Source organism: Gopherus evgoodei, chromosome 4, assembly GCF_007399415.2.
Source record: "Gopherus evgoodei ecotype Sinaloan lineage chromosome 4, rGopEvg1_v1.p, whole genome shotgun sequence".
In the NCBI taxonomy this organism is placed as follows: Eukaryota; Metazoa; Chordata; order Testudines; family Testudinidae; genus Gopherus; species Gopherus evgoodei.
The window spans coordinates 129204520-129225307 of NC_044325.1; positions in this window are offsets into that span (position 1 = coordinate 129204520).

Consider the following 20788-nt stretch of genomic DNA (forward strand, 5'->3'; position numbering starts at 1 on the left):
TGGAGCCCTGACCCCAGCTCCAGCTGCCCAACTCGTGCGGGCCCTGACCCCACTCCAGGGACCCAACCCGTGGTGGCCCTGACCTAAGCTCCAGGAGCCCCACCTGTCGGGGCCCTGACCCCAGCTCCAAGGGCCCAACCCATGCGAGCCCTGACCCCAGCTCCAGAGACCCAACCCGTGTGGGCCCTGACTCCAGCTCCAAGAGCCCAGCCCGTTCAGGCCCTGACTCCAGCTCCAGCGGTTCATCCCGTGGAGGCAAGGACCCCTGCTCCAGGGGCTCAGTCCATGCGGCTCTTGAGCCAAGCTCCAGGGGCCCAACCCGTGAAGGCCCTGACCCCAGATCCAGGGGCCCAACCCGTGCGTCCCCTGAGCCCAGCTCCAGGGGCCCAGCCCGTGCGGCCCCTGACTCCAGCTCCAATGGTCCAGCCCGTGTGGGCCATGACCCCAGCTTCAGCGGCTCAGCCCGTGGGGGCAAGGACCCAAGCTCCAGGGGCCGATCCGGTGCGCGCCTTGAACCATGCTCCAGGGACCTAACCCGTGGTGTCCCTAACTCCAGCTCCAGGGGCGTAACCCGTGGTTGTCATGACCTCAGCTCCAATGGCTCAACTCGTGCGGGCCCTAACCCCAGCTCCAGGGGCCCAACCCGTGGGGGCCCTGACCCCAGCTCCAGGGCCCCAACACGTGCGGGTCCGGACCCCAGCTCCAGGGGCTCAACCAGTGGGGGTCTTGACCCCAGCTCCAGGACCCCAACCCGTGCGGGTCCTGACCCCAGTTCCAAGGGCCCAACCCCTGCGGGCCCTGACCCCAGCTCCAGGGGCCCAACTGTTCGGGCCCTAACCTCAGCTCCAGGGGCACAACCCGTGGGGGTCCTGATCCCAGCTCCAGGGGCCCAGCCTGTGCGGACCCTGCCTCCAGCTCCAGGGGCCGAAATCATGGGGGCCCTGAGCCCAGCTCCGAGGGCCCAAATTGTGCGGGTCCTGACCCCAGCTCCAGGGGCCTAGCCCGTGCGGGCCTTGACCCAAGCTCCAGGGGCCCAACCCGTGGGGGCCCTTACCCCAGCTCCAGGGGCCCAACCCGGGCGGGGCCTGACCCCAACTCCAGGGGCCCAACCCTGTGGGGCCCTGACCCCAGCTCCAGGGGCCCAACCCGTGGGGGCCCTGACCCCAGCTCCAGGGGCCCAATCCGTGCAGGGCCAGACCTCAGCTCCAGGGGCCGAACCCAGTGGGGCCCTGACCCCAGCTTTAGGGGCCCCACCCGTGGGGGCCCTTACCTCAGCTCCAGGGGCCTCAACTGTGCGGGTCCTAACCCCAGATCCTGGGGCCCCACCCGTGCATCCCCAGACCCCAGCCCCATGGGCCCCACCCATGGGGGACAGTACCTCACCTCCAGGGGCCCCACCCGTGCGGGCCCTGACCCTAGCTCCAGGGCCCCAAACCGAGGGGACCCAGACCCCAGCTCCAGGGGTCCCTCCTCTGGGGGCCCTTATCCCAGCTCCAGGGCCCACACGCGTGCGGGCCCTGACCGCAGCTCCAGGGGCCCAAAACGAGGGGACCCTGAAACCAACTACAGGGGTCCCACTCGTGGGGGCCCTTACCCCAGCTCCAGGGGCCCAACCCGTGGGAGCCCTGACCCCAGCTCCAGGGGTCCAAACTGTGGGAGCCCTCACCCCAGCTCCAGGGGCCGTGACCCCAGCTCCAGGAACCCAACCTGTGGGGGCCCAGATCCCAGCTGCAGGGGCCCAACCCATTGAGGCCCTGACCCTAGCTCCAGGGACCCAACCCGTGAGGGCCCTGACCCCAGCTCCAGGGGCCCAACACGTGCGAGCCCTGACCCCAGCTCTAGGGGCCCAACCCGTAGGGGCCCTGACCCCAGCTCCAAGGGCCCAACCCGTGCGGGCTCTGACTCCAGCTTCAGGAGCCCAACCCGTGGGGGCCCTGACCTCAGCTCCAGGGGCCCAACAGGTGCGGGGCCTGACTCCAGCTCCAGGGCCCCAACCCGGTCAGGGCGTGACCCCAGTTCGATGGGCCAAACGCATTGTGGCCCTGACCCCAGCACCAGGGTCGCAACCCGTGGGGACTCTCATTGCAGCTCCAGGGGCCCCACCCGTGGGAGCCCTGACCCTAGCTCCAGGGGCCTCACACGTGCGGGCCCTGACCCCAGCTACAGGAGCACCACCCGTGGGGGCCTTGACCCCAGCTCCATTAGCCCAACCCGTGCGTTCCCTGACCCCAGCTCCAGGGGCCCAACTCGTGGTGGCCCTGACCCCAGCTCCAGGGGCCCAGCCCGTACATCCCCTGACCCCAGCTACAGGGGCCCAACCCGTGGGGGCCTTGACCCCAGCTCCAGGGGCCTTAACCTTTGGGTCCCCTAACCCCAGCTTCAACAGCTCAACCCGTGGGGGCCCTAACCTCATCTCCAGGGGCCAAACTCGTATGTCCCCTGACCCCAGCTCCAGGGTCCCAAACCGTAGGGGCCCTTATCCCGGCTCGAGGGGAACAAAGCGGACGTCTCCTGACTCCAGCTCCAGGGGCCCAACCCGTGTGGGTCCTGATCCCAGCTCCATGGGCCCAACCCGTGGGGGCCGTGACCCCAGCTCCAGGGGCCCAACCCGTACGTCCCCTGACTCCAGATCCAGCGCCCCAACCTGTGGGGGCCCTGACCCCAGCTCCAGGGGCCCAACCCATTCGTCCCCTGACCCCAGCTTCAGGGGCCCAACCAGTGAGGGCCCTGACCCCAGCTTCACGGGAGCAACCCATGCGTCTCCTGACCGAAGCTCCAGGGGCCCAACACATCTGGGCTCTAACCCCAGCTGCAGAAGCCCAACCCGTGCGTCTCCTGACCCCAGCTCCAGGGGCCAAACCTTTTGGGTCCCTGACACCAGCTCCAGGGGCCCAGGCCGTGCGTACCCTAACCCCACCTCTAGGGGCCCAACCCATGGGGCCCTGACTCCAGCTCCAGGGGCCCAACCCATGCGTCCCCTGACCCCGGCTTCAGGGGCCTAATCCTTGAGGGCGCTGACCTCACCTCCAGGGGCCCAACCCATGCGTCCCCTGACCCTCGCTCCAGGGGCCCAACTTGTGGTGGCCCTTACCCCAGCTTATGGGCCGCAACCCGTGCATCCCCTGACCCCAGCTCCAGGGGCCCAACCCGTGAGGGCCCTGACCCAAGCTCCAGGGGCCCAGCCCGTTGGGGCCCTGACCCCAGCTAAAAAAGCCCAACCCGTACATCCCCTAGCGACCCTAGCTCTAGGGGGGTAATCGGTGGGGGCTCAAACCCCAGCTCCAGGGGCCGAACCCGTGCGTCACCTGACCCGAGCTCCAGAGGCCCAACCCATTGAGGCCCTGACCTCCGCTCCAGGGGCCCAACCCGTGTTTCCCCTGACCCCAGCTCCAGGGGCCCAAACTTTGGGTCCCTGACCCCAGCTCCAGGTGCTCAACCCGTGCGTCCCCTGACCCCAGCTCCAGGGGTCCAACCCGTGTGGGCCCTGACCCCAGCTACAGGGGCCCAACCCTTCCGTACCCTGACCCCAGCTCCAGGGGCCCAAACCGTGGGGACCCTAACCCCAGCTGCAGGAGCCCAACACATGCGTCCCCTGACTCCAGCTCCAGGGGCCCAAACTGTGGGGGCCCTGAGCCCAGCTCCAGGGGCCCAATCCATGCGTCCCATGACCCCAGCAACAGGGGCTCACCCCGTGGGGGGCCTGACCTCAGCTCCAGGGGCCCAACCCGTTTAGGCGCTGACTCCAGCTCCAGGGGCCCACCCATACGTCCCCTGACCCCAGCTTCAGGAGCCGAACCAGTGGGGGCCCTGACCCCAGCTCCAGGGGCCAAACCCGTGTGTCCCCTTCTCCCTGCTCCAGGGGTACAACCCATGGGGGCCCTGTCCCCAGCTTCATTGGCCAAACTGGTGTGTCCCCTGACTCGAGCTCCAGGGGCTAAACCCGTAAGGTCCCTGACCTCAGCTCCAGGGGCGTAACCCATGTGTCCCCTGACCCCAGCTCCAGGGTCCCACCCGTGCGTCCATTGACCCCAGCTTCAGGGGCCCAACCCGTCGGGACCCTGACCCCAGCTCCAGGGGCCCAACATGTGCATCCCCTGACCCCAGCTCCAGCGGCGGAACCCTTCGGGGCCCTGACCCCAGCTCCAGGGTCCCACCTGTGCGTCCCCCGACCCCAGGTCCAGGTGCCCAACCCGTAGGGGCCCTAACCCCAGCTCCAGGGGCCCATGCCGTGAGTCCCCTGATCCCAGCTCCAGGGGCCCAACCCGTAGGGGCCCTGACCCCAGCTCCAGGGGCTCAACCTGTGCGTCCCCTGACCCCGGCTCCAGGGGCCAAATCCTTGAGGTCCTTGACTTCAGCTCCAGGGGCCCAACCCTTGCGTACCCTGACCCCAGCTCCAGGGGCCCAACCTGTGGTGGCCCTGACCCCAGCTTCTGGTGCTCAACCCTTGCATCCCCTGACCCCAGCTCCAGGGGCCGAACCCGTGCGTCCCCTGACCGCAGCTCCAGGGGCTCAACCCGTGAGGGCTCTGACCCCACCTCCAGGGGCCCAACCTGTGTGCCCCCTGACCCGAGCTCCAGGGGCTAAACCCGTGGGGTCCCTGACCCCAGCTCCAGGGGCCCAATCCGTGCGTCCCGTGACCCCAGCTCCAGGGTCCCACCCATGCGTCCCCTGACCCCAGCTCCAGATGTCCAACCCGTGGGGTCCCTGACCCCAGCTCCAGGGGCCCAACCTGTGCGTCCACTGACCCCAGCTCCAGGGTCCCACCCGTGCGTCCCCTGACCCTAGCTCCAGGGGCCCAATCCATCGGGGCCCTGACACCAGCTCCAGGGGTACAACCCGTGCGTCCCCTGACCGCAGCTCCAGGGGTCGTACCCGTGGGGGCCCTGATCCCAGCTCCACGGTCCAAACCCTTCCGTCCCCTGACCCCAGTTCCAGGGTCCCAACCAGTGGGGGCCCTGACCCAGGCTCCAGGGGCACAACCCGTGCTTCCCCTGACCCAAGCTCCAGGGTCCCAATCTGTGGGGGCTCGGACCCAAGCTCCAGGGGCCCAACCCATGCATCCCCTGACCCCAGCTCCAGGGTCCCACCTGTGCGTCCCCTAACCCCAGCTCCAGGGGCCCAACCCGTGCCTTCTCTGACCCCAGCTCCAGGTGCCCAACCCGTAGGGGCCCTAACCCCAGCTCCAGGGGCCCATCCCGTGAGTCCCCTGACCCCAGCTCCAGGGGCCCAACCCGTGAGGTCCCTTACCCCAGCTCCAGGGGCTCAACTCGTGATTCCTCGGAACCCAGCTCCAGGGGCCCAACCCGTAGGGGCCCTGACCCCAGCTCCAGGGGCCAAATCCTTGAGGGCCCTGACCTCAGCTCCAGGGGCCCAACCCTTGCGTACCCTGACCCCAGCTCCAGGGGCCCAACCTGTGGTTGTCCTGACCCCAGCTTCTGGGGCCCAACACTTGCATCCCCTGACCCCAGCTCCAGGGGCTGAACCCGTGCATCCCCTGACCGCAGCTCCAGGGGCCAAACCCGTGAGGGCCCTGACCCCAGCTCCAGGGGCCCAAGCTGTGTGTCCCCTGACCCCAGCTCCAGGTGCCCAACCCGTGGGGTCCCTGAACCCAGCTCCAGGGGCCCAACCTGTGCGTCCACTGACCCTAGCTCCAGGGTCCCACCCGTGCGTCCCCTGACCCTAGCTCCAGGGGCCCAATCTGTTGGGACCCTGACACCAGCTCCACGGGCACAACCCGTTCGTCCCCTTACCCCAGCTCCAGGGGCCGAACCCGTGGGAGCCCTGAGCAGAGCTCCGCGGTCCAAACCCTTCCGTCCCCTGACCCCAGCTCCAGAGGCCGAACCCGTGGGAGCCCTGACCCCAGCTCCAGTGGCCCAACCCGTGCATCCCTTGACCCCAGCTCTAGGGGCCCAACCCATGGGGGCCATGACCCCATCTGCAGAGGCCCAACCCGTGCTTCCCCTGACCCCAGTTCCAGGGGCCCAACCCGTGGGGGCCCTGACCCTAGCTTCAGGGGCCCAACCCTTGGGGATCCTGACCCCAGCCACAGGAGCCAAACCGGTACGTTTCCTGGCCCTGGCTACATGGGCCAAATCCTTGAGGGCCCTGACCCCAGCTCCAGGGGCCCAACCCGTGGGGGCCCTAACCCTAGCTCCAGGGGCCCAACCCGTGAATCCCCTGACTCCAGCTCCAGGGGCCCAACCCGTGCGTCCCCTGACCCCAGCTCCAGGGGTCCTACCCGTGGGGACCCTGACCCAAGCACCAGGGGCCCAACACTTGGGTCCCCTGACCCCAGCTCCAGGGGCCCAACCCGTGCGTTTTCTGACCCCAGGTCCAGGGGCCCAACCGGTGCGGGCTATAACCCTAGTTCCAGGAGCGCAACCTGTGGGAGCCCTGACCCCAGCTCCAGGGGCCCAACTCATGGGGGCCCTGACCCTAGCTCCAGGGACCAAACCCGTGCGGGGCCTGACCACAGCTCCAGGGGCCCAACCCATGGGGGCCCTGACCCCAGCTCCAGGGGCCCAACCCATGGGGGCCCTGACCCCAGCTCCAGGGGCCCAACTCATGGGGGCCCTAACCCTAGCTCCAGGTGCCCAACCCATGGAGTCCCTGACCACAGTTCCAGGGGCACAACCCACGGGGTCCCTGACCCTAGCTCCTGGGACCAAACCCATGCGGGGCCTGACCACAGCTCCAGGGGCCCAACCCGTGCAGTCGATGACCCCAACTCCAGGGACCCAACCCATGGGGACCCAGACACCAGCTCCGGGGGCTCAACCCGTGGGAGCCCTGACCCCACCTCCAGGACTTCAACCCATGGGGGCCCTGACCCCAGCTCCAGGAGCCCAACCCGTGCGCACCCTGACCCCAATTCCTTTGGCTCAACTTGTGCGGGCCCTGACCCCATCTCCAGGGGCCCAACCCGTGCGGGCTCTGATCCCAGCTCCAGTGGTCCCACCCGTGCGGGACCTGACCCTAGCTCCAGGGGCCCAACCCGTGCGGGCCCTGACCCCGGCTCCAGGGGCCAAACCTATGGGGGCCCTGACCACAGCTTCAGAGGCACAACCCGTGCGTCCCCTGGCCCAAGCTCCAGGGTCCCAACCCGTTGGGGCCATGACCTCAGCTCAAGGGGCCCAACCCGTGCGTCCGCTGACCCCAGCTCTAGGGGCCCAACCTGTGCGTCCCCTGACCCTGGCTCCAGGGTACAAATCCTTGAGGGCCGTGACCCCAGCTCCAGGGGCCCAACCCGTGCGTCCCCTGACCCCAGCTCCAGGGGTCCACCTGTGGCAGCCCTGACCCCAGCTTCTGGGACCCAACCCTTGCATTCCCTGACCCCAGCTCTAGGGGCCGAACCCGTGCGTCCCCTGACCCCAGCTCCAGGGGCCCAACCCGTGAGGGCCCTGACCCCAGCTCCAGGGGCCTAACCCGTGTGTCCCCTGACCCGAGCTCCAGGCGCTAAACCCGTGGGGTCCCTGACCCCAGCTCCAGGGGCACAACCCGAGCGTCCCCGACCCCAGCTCCAGGGTCCCGCCCGTGCATCCCCTGACCCCAGCTCAAGGTGCCCAACCTGTGGGGGCCCTGACTCCAGCTCCAGGGGCCTAACCCGTGTGTCCCCTTCCCCAGCTCCAGGGTCACACCCGTGCGTTTCCTGACCCTAGCTCCAGGGGCCCAACCCATCGGGGCCCTGACCCCAGCTCCAGGGGCCGAACCCGTGGGGGCTCTGACCCTAGCTCCGCCGTCCAAACCCTTCCGTCCCCTGACCCCAGCTCCAGGGGCCGAACCCGTGGGAGCTCTGACCCCAGCTCCAGTGGCCCAACCCATGCTTCCCCTGACCCCAGTTCCAGGGGCCCAACCCGTGGGGGCACTGACCCTAGCTCCAGGGGCCCAATCTTTGGGGATCCTGACCACAGCCTCAGGAGCCAAACCTGTGCGTCCCCTGACCCCGGCTCCAGGGGCCAAATCCTTGAGGGACCTGACCCCAACTCCAGGGGCCCACAATGTGCGTCTCTGACCCCAGCTCCAGGGGCCCAACCCATGCATCCCTGACCCCAGCTCCAGGGGCCCAACCCATGCATCCGCTGAACTCAGCTCCAGGGGCCCAACCCGTGCGTCCCCTGACCCCAGCTCCAGGGGCCCAACCCATGAGGGTCCTGACCCCAGCTTTAGGGGACCAACCCGTGCGTCCATTGACCCCAGCTCCGGGGGCCCAACCTGAGGGGGCTCTGACCTTAGCTCCATGGGCCCATCCGGTTGGGGCTGTAACCCCAGCTCCAGTGGCCCAACCCGTGTGTTCCTCTGACCCCAGCTCCAGGGGTCCAAGTCATTGAGGCCATGACCCCAGCTCCAAGGGTACAATCCGTGTGCGCCTGACCCCAGCTCCAGAGGCCCAACCCATGCGTCCCCTGACCCCAGCTCCAGGGGCCCAACCCCTGAGGTTCCTGACCCTAGCTTAAGATTACCAACCCGTGCGTCCATTGACCCCAGCTCCAGGGGCCCAACTGAAGGGGGCCCTGACCCCAGCTGCAGGGGCCCAACCCGTTTAGGCCGTAACCCCAGCTCCAGGGGCCAAACCCGTGCGTTACCCTGACCCCAGCTCCAGGGGTCAAACCCGTGGAGGCCATGAGCCCACCTGCAGCGGCCCAACCCGTGCATCCCTTGTCCCCAGCTCCAGGGGCCCAACCCGTGGGGGCTTTGATACCAGCTCCAGGGGCCGAACCCGTGCGTGACCTGACCCCAACTCCAGGTGCCCGACCCGTGGGGGCCATTTCCCCAGCTCCAGGGGCCCAACCTTTGGAGTTCCTGACCCCAGCTCCAGGGGCCCAACCCGTGCGTCCCCTAACCCCGGCTCCTGGGGCCCAACCCGTGCGTGACCTGACTCCAGCTCCAGAGGCCCAACCCGTGGGGGCCCTATCGCCAGCTCCAGGGGCCCAACCCGTGCGTCCCCTGACACCAGCACCAGAGGCCCAACCCATGAGGGCCCTGACCCCAGCTCCAGGGGACCAACCCGTGCATCCCCTGACTCTAGCTTCAGGGGCCCAACCCGTCGGGGCCCTGACCCCAGCTGTAGAGGCCCAACCCGTGCGTCTCCTGACCCCAGCTCCAGGAGCACAACCCGTGAGGGCCCTGACCCCAGCTCCAGGGGCCCAAACGCTGGAGGCTCTGATCCCAGCTCCAGGGGCCGAACCTGTGGGGGCCCTGACGCCAGATACAGGGGCCCCACCCGTGGGGGCCCTGACCTCAGCTCCAGGGCCCCAACCTGTGGAGGCATTGACCAGAGCTCCAGGGGCCGAACCCGTGCGGGCCCTGACCCCAGCTCCAGGGTCCCAACCCGTGGGGGCCCTGACCCCAGCTCCAGGGGACCAACCCGTGCGGGCCCTGACCCCAGCTCCAGGGTCCCAACCCGTGGGGGCCCTGACCCCAGCTCCAGGGGACCAACCCGTGCGGGCCCTGACCCCAGCTCCAGGGGCCCCACCCGTGGGGGCCTGACCCCAGCTTCAGGGGCATCACCCGTGTTGGCTGTGACCTGAGCTCCAGGGGCCCAACCCGTGGTTGCACTGACCCCAGCTCCGGGGGTCCAAACCATGCGGGCCCTGACCCCAGATCCTTGGGCCCAACCCGTGCGGGCCCTGACCCCAGCTCCAGGGGCATCACCCGTGTAGGCTGTGACCTGAGCTCCAGGGGCCCAACCCGTGGTGGCACTGACCCCAGCTCCGGGGGCCCAAACCGTGCGGGCCCTGACCCCAGCTCCTTGGGCCCAACCCGTGCGGGCCCTGACCCCAGCTCCAGGGGCCCCACCCGTGGGGGCCTGACCCCAGCTTCAGGGGCATCACCCGTGTTGGCTGTGACCTGAGCTCCAGGGGCCCAACCAGTGGTGGCACTGATCCCAGCTCCGGGGGCCCAAACCATGCGGGCCCTGACCCCAGCTCCTTGGGCCCAACCCGTGGGAGCCCTGACCCCCACTCCAGGGGCCCAACCCGTGGGTGCACTGACCTGAGCTCCAGGGGCCCCACCCTTGCGGGTCTGACCCCAGCTCCAGAGGCACCACCCTTGCGGGCCCTGACCCCAGTTCGAGGGACCCAACCCGTGCGGGCCCTGACTCGAGGTCCAGGGGCCCAGGTCGTGCAGGCCCAGACCCCAGCTCCAGGGGCCAACCTGTGGAGGCCCTGACCTCAGCTTCTGGGGCCCAACCCGTGCGGGCCCTGACCCCAGCTTCAGGGGGCCCAACCCGTGTGGGCCCTGACCCCAGCTCCAGGGGCCCAACCTTTGTGGGTCCTCACCCCAGCTCCAGGGGCCCAACCAGTGCGGATCCTGACCCCAGCTCCAGGGGACACAAGTCGGGACCGTGACCCCAGCTCCAGGGGCCCAACCAGTGCGGGCCGAGACCCCAGCTTCAGAGACCCAACCCGTGGGGGCCCTACCCCCAGCTCCAGGGGCCCAACCCGTGGGAGCCCTGACCCCAGATCCAGGGACCAAACCGTGCGTCCCCTTACCCCAGCTTCAGGGGCCCAAATCGTGCGGGCCGTGACCCCAGCTCCAGGGGCCCCATCCATGGGTTCTGACCCCAGCTTCAGGACCCCCTCACGTGTGTGCCCTGACCTAACTCCAGGGGCCCCACCCGTACGGTCCCAGACGCCAGCTCAAGGGGCCCCACCCGTGGGAGCCCTGACCCCAGGTCCAGGGGCCCAACCCGTGGTGGTCCTGACTCCATCTCCAGAGGCCCAACCCGTGCGGGCCATGACCCGTGCTCCAGGGGTCTAACCCGTGCCGACCCTGACCCCAGCTCCAGAAGCCGAACCCGTGGGGGCCCTGACCCCCTCTCCACGGGCCCAATTCGTTCGTGCCCTAACCCCAGCTCCAGAGCCCCAACCTGTGCGTCCCCTGACCCCAACTCCAGGGGCCCAACGCGTGGGGCCCTGACCCCAGCGCCAGAGGCCCAGCCCGTGAGGGCCCTGACCTCATCTGAAGGAGCCCAACCCGTGGGGGCCCTCACCCCAGCTCCAGGGGCCTAACCCATGCGGGCACTGACGACAGCTCCAGGGGCCTCGCGTGTGGGAGCACTGACCCGAACTCCAGTCGCCCCACCCGTGGGGGCCCTGACCCCAGCTCCAGTGGCCCAACACTTTGGGGCTTTCACCCCAGCTCCAGAGGCCCAACCAGTGCGGGCCCTGACCTCAGGTCCAGGGGCCCAACCCGTGGAGGCCCTGACCGCAGCTCCATGGTCCCAACCCTTGCGGGCCGTGACCCCAGCTACAGGGGCCCAACCCGTGGAGGCCTTGACCCCATCTCCAGGGTCCCAACCCGTGCAGACCCTGACCCCCAGCTCCAGAAGCCCAACCCTTGGGGGCCCTGACCCCAGCACCAGTGGCCCAACCAATGCGGGACCTGACACCAGCTCCTCCGGCCCCACTCGTGCGGTCCCTGACCGCAGCTCCAGTGGCCCAACCTATGCGGGCCCTGGTGCCAGCTCCTCCGGCCCCACTCGTGCGGTCCCTGACCCCAGCTCCAGGCGCCCAAACTGTGGGGGTCATGACCCCAGCTCCAGTGGCCCAACCCGTGCGGGCCCTGACCCCAGCTCCAGGGGCCCAACCCGTCGGGGCCCTGACCCAAGCTCCAGTGGCCCAGCAAGTGCGGGCCCTGACCCCAGCTCCAGAGGACGAAATCGTGGGGGCCCTGACTCCAGGCTCAAAGGCCTAATCCGTGGGGCCCTAATCCCAACTCCAGGGGCCACACCCGTGGGGACCCTGACCCCAGCTCCAGGGGCCCCACCCATGCGGGCCCTGACCCCAGCTCCAGAGTCTCCACCCGTGGGGGCCCTGACCCCAGCTCCAGGGGCCGAACTCGTGGGGGCCCTGACCCCAGCGTCAAGGACCCAACCCGTGGGGGACCTGACCCCAGCTCCAGGGGCCCAACCCGTGCGGGCCGTGACCCCAGCTCTAGGAGCCCCACCCGTAGGGTCCCTGACTCCAGCTCTAGTGGCCCAACCTATGCGGGCCCTGACGCTAGTTCCTCTGGCCCCACTCGTGCGGTCCCAGACCCCAGCCAAGTTCCAGGGGCCAAACCCGTGCGCTCCTTGATCCCAGCTCCAAGGGTGGTGCTCCTGTAGCTGGGGTCAGGGCTGGCATGGGTGGGGCCTCTGAAGCTGGGGTCAGGGCACACACGGGTGGGGCCCCTGGAGCTGGGGTCAGGCCCCTATGGGTGGGGCCCCTGGAGCTCGGGTCATGGCCCGCACGTGTTGGGCCCCTGGAGCTAGGGTCAGGGCCCGCTCGGGTTGGGTCCTTGAGGCTTGGGTCAGGGCCCCCTCGAGTTCGGCGCCTGGAGCTGGGGACAGGGCCCGCATGGGTTGAGTCCCTGGAGCTGGGGTGAGAGGCCACACGGGTGGGCCCCTGGAGCTGGGGTCAGGGGACGCATGGGTTGGGCCCCTGCAGCTTGGGTAAGGGCCCCACGGGTTAAGCCCCTGGAGCTGGGGTCAGGGGTCGCACGGATTCGGCCCCTGGAGCTGGGGACAAGGGAGGCACGGGTTCGGCACTTGTGGCTGGTGTCAGGGCCCCCACGGGTTGGACCCTGCAGCTGGGGTTAGGGGACGCACAGGTTGGGCCTTTGGAGCTGAGGTCAGGGCCACCACGGGTTGGGCCCCTGGAGCTGGGGTTAGGGGACGCACAGGTTGGGCCTTTGGAGCTGGGGTCACGGCCACCACGGGTTGGGCCCCTAGGGCTGGGGTTAGGGGACGCACGGGTTGGGCCCCTGTAGCTGCAGTCAGGGCCCCCACGGGTTGGGCCGCCGGAGCTGGGGTGAGGAGACGCACGGGTTGGGCCCCTGGAGCTGGGGTTAGGGCCCCCACGGGTGGGGCCCCTGGAGCTGGGGTCAGGGCCAGCACGGGTGGGGCCGCTGGAGATTAGGTCAGGGCCCCTACGTGATGGTCCCCTGGAGCTGGAGTCAGGGGACACACGGGTTGGGCCCCTGGAGCTTGGGTAAGGGGACGCACGAATTGTGCCCCTGGAGGTGGGGTCAGGGCCCCCACTAGTTGGGCCCCTGCAGCTAGGGTCAGGACTCCAACGTGCTGGGCCCCTGGAGCTGGGGTCAGGACCCTCACGGGTTGGGCCCCTGGAGCTCGGGTCAGAGGACGCACGGGTGGGACCGTGGAGCTGGGCTCGGGGACGCAGGGGTTGGGCCCCTGGAGCTGGGGTCAGGGACCCGATGAGTTTAGCCCCTGCAGCTCGGGTCAGGGGACACACGGGTTTGGCCCCTGAAGCTGGGGTCGGGGCCCCCACGGGTTGAACCCCTGGAACTGGGTTCAGGGTACGCACGGGTTGGGCCCGTGGAGCTGCGGTCAGGGACCTCACGGGCTGGGCCACTTGAGCTGGGTTCAGGGCCCCGACGGGTCGGGCCCCTGGAGTTAGGGTCAGGGCCCGCACGGGTCGGACCTCTGGAGCTGGGGTCAGAGCCCGCACGGGTTGGTCTCCAGGACCTCAGGTCAGGGCCCTCAAGGGTTAGGTCCATGGAACTGAGGTCAGCGCCCTCACGGGTGGGGCCCCTGGAGCTGGGGTCAAGGCCAACACGGGTTGGGTCCCTGGAGCTCGGGTCAGTGCCCCCATAGGTTGGGCCCCTGGAGCTGGGGTCAGGGTCCGCACGGGTGATGCTCCTGGAGCTGGGGTGAGGGCCCCCACGAGTTGGGCCCCAGAGCTGGGGTCAGGGCCTGCTCGGGTTGGGGCATTGGAGCTGGGGTCATGGCCCCCACGCGTTGGTCCCCTGGAGCTGGGATTACGTCCCCCACGGGTTTGGCCCCTAAAGAAGGGGTAAGGACCAGCACGGGTTGGACCCGTGGAGCTCTGGTCAGGGCCCCCATGGGTTGGGCCACTGGAGCTGGGTTCATGGCCCGTACGATTCAGGCCCCTGTAGCAGGGGTCAGGCCCCGCACGGGTTGGGCCCCTGGAGCTGGGGTGAGGGTCTCCATGGGTTGAGGCCCTGGAGCTGGGGTCAGGGCCCCCAGGGGTTGGTCCCCTGGAGCTGGGGTCGGAGCCCGCACAGGTTGGGCCCCTGGTCCTGGGGTCAGGGCCGCACGGGTGGGGCCTCTGGAGCTGGGGTCAGGGCCCGAACGGGTTTGGTCATTGGAGCTGGGGTGATGGCCCCCACGGGTTTGGCCCCTGGAGCTAGGGTCAGGGCCCGGACGGGTTGGGCCCCTGGAGCTGTGGTAAGGGCCACCACGCTTTGGGCCTCTAGAGCTGGGGTCAGGGCCCGTATGATTGGGGCCCATGGAGCAGGGGTCAGGCCCCACACTGGTTGGTCCCCTGGAGCTGGGAGCAGGACCCACACGGGTTGGGCCCCTGGAGCTCGGGTCAGAGCCGGCACAGGTTGGACCCCTTGAGCTGGGGTCAGGGCCCCCACGGATGGGGCCCCTGGAGCTGGGATCAGGGCCCGCACGGGTAGGGCCTATGGAGCTGGGATCACGGCCCTGACAGATTAGGCCAGTGGAGCTGGGGTGATGGCCCAATGGGTTGGGACCCATAAGGTGGGGTCAGGGCCCCCACGGGTTGGGCCCCTGGAGAAGGGGTAAGGGCCCTCACAGGTTGGGCCCCTGGAGCTGGGTTAGGGTCCCCACGGGTTGGGCACCTGGAGCTGGGGTCAGAGACAACACGGGTGGGGCCCCTGGAGTTTCCGCACGAGTTGGGCCAATGGAGCTGGGGTCAGGTCCCCCACGTGTGGGGCTCCTGGAGCTGGTCCGCATGTGCAGGGCCTCCAAGGGTGGGGCCCCTGGAGCTGGAGTCAGGGCCCGCAGGGGTTGGTCCCCTGTAACTGGGGTCAGGGTTCCCCTAGAGCTGGGATTAGGGTCCTCCCTCTGGAGCTGGGGTCAGGGCCTGCTGGGCCACTGGAGCTTGGGTCAGGGCCTCCATTGGCTGGGCCCCTGGAGCTGGGGTCAGGGCCTCCACGGATTCCGCTCCTGGAGCTGGGGCCGGGCCCGCACGGGTTTGGCCCCAGGAGCTTGGGTGAGGGCCCACACAGGTTAGGCCCCTGGAGCTGAGGTCAGGACCCCCACGGGTTGGGCCTCTGGAGCTGGGGTCAGGGGACGCAGAGGTTCGGGATCTGGAGCTAGGGGTCAGGGCACAAATGGGTTGGGGCCGTGGAACTGGGGTCAGGGCCCGCACGGGTTGGGCCACTGGAGCTGGGGTCAGGGGACGCATTGGTTCGGCCCCTGGAGCTGGGGTCAGTGCCCCCATGGGTTGGGACCCTGGAACTGGGGTCTGGATCTCCACGCCTTGGGCTTCTGAAGCTGGGGTCAGGTGACCCACTGGTTTAACCCCTGGAGCTGGGGTCAGGGCCCCCACGGTTTGGGCCGCTGGAGCTGGGGTCAGGGGATGCACGAGTTGGGCCACTGGATCTGGGGTCAGGGCTCCTATGGGTTGGGCCCCTGGAGCTGGGGTCAGGGGAATTACGGTCTTGGCCCCTGGAGTTGGGGCCGTGCCCCCATCGGTTGGGCCCCTGGAACTGGGGTCAGGGGACGAATGGGTTGGGCCCATGGAGCTGGGGTCAGGGGACGTACGGGATTGGCCCCTGGAGTTGGGGCAGTGCACCCACGGGATAGGCCCCTGGAGTTGGGGTCAGGGGACGCATGGGTTGGGCCCCTGGAGCTGGAGTCATGGCCCCCACGGGTTGGACCGCTGGAGCTGGGGTCAGGGGACGCACGGTCTGGGCCCCTGGATTTGGGGTCAGGGCCCGCACGGATTGGGCTCCTAGAGCTGGAGTCAGAGGACGCAGGGGTTGGGCCCCTGGAACTGGGGTCAGTGCCCCCACGGGTTGGGCCCCTGGAGCAGGGGTCTGAGGACGCACGGGTTGGGCCCCTGGAGCTGGGGTCAGGGGAGGCACGGGTTGGGCCCCTGGAGCTGGGGTCAGGGCCTCCATGGGTTGGGACCCTGGAGCTGGTGTCAGGGGACGCACGGGTTGGACCACTGGAGGTCGGGTCAGGGCTCCCACGGGTTGGGCCCCTGGAGCTGGGGTCAGGGCCAACACGGGTTGGGCACTTGGAGCTGGGGTCAGGGCCCCCACGGGTTGGCCCCCTGGAGCTGGGGTCAGGGGACGCACGGGTTGGGCTCCTGGAACTGTTGTCAGGGGACGCACGAGTTGGGCCTCTGCAGTTGGGGTTATGACCCCCACGGGTTGGGCCCCTGTAGCGGGGCTCATGGGACGCACGGGTTAGGCCACTGGAGCTGGGGTCAGGGCTTCCGCTTGTTGGGCCCCTGGAGCTGTGGTCAGGGCACGCACGGGTTTTGCCCCTGGACCTGGGGTCAGTGCCAACACGGGTTGGACCCCTGGAACTGGGGTCAGGGGACGCACGGGTTCGGCCCCTGGAGCTGGGGTCAGGGCCCCCACGGGTTGGGCCCCTGGAGCTGGGGTCAGGGGACGCACGGGTTGGGCGCCTGGAGCTGGGGTCAGGGGACGCACGGGTTGGGCCCCAAGAGCTAGGGTCATGGCCCCCACGGGTTGGGCCCCTGGAGCTTTGGCCAGGGGACGCACGGGTTGGGCCCCTGGAGCTGTCGTCTGTGGACGCACGGGTTGGGCCCCTGCAGCTGGGGTCATGACCCCTACGGGTTGGGCCACTCGAGCTGGGGTCAGGGCTCCCATGGGTTGGGCCCCTGGAGCTGTGGTCAGGGGACTCACGGGTTTGGCCCCTGGAGCTGGGGTCAGGGCCAACACGGGTTGGGCACTTGGAGCTGGGGTCAGGGGATGCACGAGTTGGGCCACTGGATCTGGGGTCAGGGCTCCTATGGGTTGGGCCCCTGGAGCTGGGGTCAGGGGACTTACGGTATTGGCCCCTGGAGTTGGGGCCGTGCCCCCATCGGTTGGGCCCCTGGAACTGGGGTCAGGGGACGAATGGGTTGGGCCCATGGAGCTGGGGTCAGGGGACGTACGGGATTGGCCCCTGGAGTTGGGGCAGTGCACCCACGGGATAGGCCCCTGGAGTTGGGGTCAGGGGATGCATGGGTTGGGCCCCTGGAGCTGGAGTCATGGCCCCCACGGGTTGGACCGCTGGAGCTGGGGTCAGGGCCCCCACGGATGGGGCCCCTGGAGCTGGGATCAGGGCCCGCACGGGTAGGGCCTATGGAGCTGGGATCACGGCCCTGACAGATTAGGCCAGTGGAGCTGGGGTGATGGCCCAATGGGTTGGGACCCATAAGGTGGGGTCAGGGCCCCCACGGGTTGGGCCCCTGGAGAAGGGGTAAGGGCCCTCACAGGTTGGGCCCCTGGAGCTGGGTTAGGGTCCCCACGGGTTGGGCACCTGGAGCTGGGGTCAGAGACAACACGGGTGGGGCCCCTGGAGTTTCCGCACGAGTTGGGCCAATGGAGCTGGGGTCAGGTCCCCCACGTGTGGGGCTCCTGGAGCTGGTCCGCATGTGCAGGGCCTCCAAGGGTGGGGCCCCTGGAGCTGGAGTCAGGGCCCGCAGGGGTTGGTCCCCTGTAACTGGGGTCAGGGTCCCCCTAGAGCTGGGATTAGGGTCCTCCCTCTGGAGCTGGGGTCAGGGCCTGCTGGGCCACTGGAGCTTGGGTCAGGGCCTCCATTGGCTGGGCCCCTGGAGCTGGGGTCAGGGCCTCCACGGATTCCGCTCCTGGAGCTGGGGCCGGGCCCGCACGGGTTTGGCCCCAGGAGCTTGGGTGAGGGCCCACACAGGTTAGGCCCCTGGAGCTGAGGTCAGGACCCCCACGGGTTGGGCCTCTGGAGCTGGGGTCAGGGGACGCAGAGGTTCGGGATCTGGAGCTAGGGGTCAGGGCACAAATGGGTTGGGGCCGTGGAACTGGGGTCAGGGCCCGCACGGGTTGGGCCACTGGAGCTGGGGTCAGGGGACGCATTGGTTCGGCCCCTGGAGCTGGGGTCAGTGCCCCCATGGGTTGGGACCCTGGAACTGGGGTCTGGATCTCCACGCCTTGGGCTTCTGAAGCTGGGGTCAGGTGACCCACTGGTTTAACCCCTGGAGCTGGGGTCAGGGCCCCCACGGTTTGGGCCGCTGGAGCTGGGGTCAGGGGATGCACGAGTTGGGCCACTGGATCTGGGGTCAGGGCTCCTATGGGTTGGGCCCCTGGAGCTGGGGTCAGGGGAATTACGGTCTTGGCCCCTGGAGTTGGGGCCGTGCCCCCATCGGTTGGGCCCCTGGAACTGGGGTCAGGGGACGAATGGGTTGGGCCCATGGAGCTGGGGTCAGGGGACGTACGGGATTGGCCCCTGGAGTTGGGGCAGTGCACCCACGGGATAGGCCCCTGGAGTTGGGGTCAGGGGACGCATGGGTTGGGCCCCTGGAGCTGGAGTCATGGCCCCCACGGGTTGGACCGCTGGAGCTGGGGTCAGGGGACGCACGGTCTGGGCCCCTGGATTTGGGGTCAGGGCCCGCACGGATTGGGCTCCTAGAGCTGGAGTCAGAGGACGCAGGGGTTGGGCCCCTGGAACTGGGGTCAGTGCCCCCACGGGTTGGGCCCCTGGAGCAGGGGTCTGAGGACGCACGGGTTGGGCCCCTGGAGCTGGGGTCAGGGGAGGCACGGGTTGGGCCCCTGGAGCTGGGGTCAGGGCCTCCATGGGTTGGGACCCTGGAGCTGGTGTCAGGGGACGCACGGGTTGGACCACTGGAGGTCGGGTCAGGGCTCCCACGGGTTGGGCCCCTGGAGCTGGGGTCAGGGCCAACACGGGTTGGGCACTTGGAGCTGGGGTCAGGGCCCCCACGGGTTGGCCCCCTGGAGCTGGGGTCAGGGGACGCACGGGTTGGGCTCCTGGAACTGTTGTCAGGGGACGCACGAGTTGGGCCTCTGCAGTTGGGGTTATGACCCCCACGGGTTGGGCCCCTGTAGCGGGGCTCATGGGACGCACGGGTTAGGCCACTGGAGCTGGGGTCAGGGCTTCCGCTTGTTGGGCCCCTGGAGCTGTGGTCAGGGCACGCACGGGTTTTGCCCCTGGACCTGGGGTCAGTGCCAACACGGGTTGGACCCCTGGAACTGGGGTCAGGGGACGCACGGGTTCGGCCCCTGGAGCTGGGGTCAGGGCCCCCACGGGTTGGGCCCCTGGAGCTGGGGTCAGGGGACGCACGGGTTGGGCGCCTGGAGCTGGGGTCAGGGGACGCACGGGTTGGGCCCCAAGAGCTAGGGTCATGGCCCCCACGGGTTGGGCCCCTGGAGCTTTGGCCAGGGGACGCACGGGTTGGGCCCCTGGAGCTGTCGTCTGTGGACGCACGGGTTGGGCCCCTGCAGCTGGGGTCATGACCCCTACGGGTTGGGCCACTCGAGCTGGGGTCAGGGCTCCCATGGGTTGGGCCCCTGGAGCTGTGGTCAGGGGACTCACGGGTTTGGCCCCTGGAGCTGGGGTCAGGGCCAACACGGGTTGGGCACTTGGAGCTGGGGTCAGGGGATGCACGAGTTGGGCCACTGGATCTGGGGTCAGGGCTCCTATGGGTTGGGCCCCTGGAGCTGGGGTCAGGGGACTTACGGTATTGGCCCCTGGAGTTGGGGCCGTGCCCCCATCGGTTGGGCCCCTGGAACTGGGGTCAGGGGACGAATGGGTTGGGCCCATGGAGCTGGGGTCAGGGGACGTACGGGATTGGCCCCTGGAGTTGGGGCAGTGCACCCACGGGATAGGCCCCTGGAGTTGGGGTCAGGGGATGCATGGGTTGGGCCCCTGGAGCTGGAGTCATGGCCCCCACGGGTTGGACCGCTGGAGCTGGGGTCAGGGGACGCACGGTCTGGGCCCCTGGATTTGGGGTCAGGGCCCGCACGGATTGGGCTCCTAGAGCTGGAGTCAGAGGACGCAGGGGTTGGGCCCCTGGAACTGGGGTCAGTGCCCCCACGGGTTGGGCCCCTGGAGCAGGGGTCTGAGGACGCACGGGTTGGGCCCCTGGAGCTGGGGTCAGGGGAGGCACGGGTTGGGCCCCTGGAGCTGGGGTCAGGGCCCCCATGGGTTGGGACCCTGGAGCTGGTGTCAGGGGACGCACGGGTTGGACCACTGGAGGTCGGGTCAGGGCTCCCACGGGTTGGGGCTTCTGGAGCTGGGGTCAGGGCCAACACGGGTTGGGCACTTGGAGCTGGGGTCAGGGCCCCCACGGGTTGGCCCCCTGGAGCTGGGGTCAGGGGACGCACGGGTTGGGCTCCTGGAACTGTTGTCAGGGGACGCACGAGTTGGGCCTCTGCAGTTGGGGTTATGACCCCCACGGGTTGGGCCCCTGTAGCGGGGCTCATGGGACGCACGGGTTAGGCCACTGGAGCTGGGGTCAGGGCTCCCGCTTGTTGGGCCCCTGGAGCTGTGGTCAGGGCACGCACGGGTTTTGCCCCTGGACCTGGGGTCAGTGCCAACACGGGTTGGACCCCTGGAACTGGGGTCAGGGGACGCACGGGTTCGGCCCCTGGAGCTGTGGTCCTGGTCCCCACGGGTTCAACCACTGGAGCTGGGGAGAGAGGACACACAGGTTGGGCTCCTGGAGCTGGGGTCAGGGCCCCCACGGGTTGGGCCCCTGGAGCTTGGGTCAGGGGACGCATGGGTTGGTCCCTGGAGCTGGGGTCAGGGCACTCACGGGTTGGGCCCCTTGACCTGGGGTTAGGGAACGCACGGGTTGGGCCCTTGGGGCTGGGGTCAGGGGACGCACGGGTTGGACCCTAGAAGCTGGGGTCAGGGCCACAACAGGTTGGGCCCCTAGAGCTGGGGTCAGGGAACGCACGGGTTGAGCCTCTGGAGCTGGGGTCAGGGGTCGCACGGGTTGGGCCCCTGCAGCTGGGGTAATGACCCCTACAGGTTGGGCCGCTGTAGCTGGGTCAGGGGACGCACGGG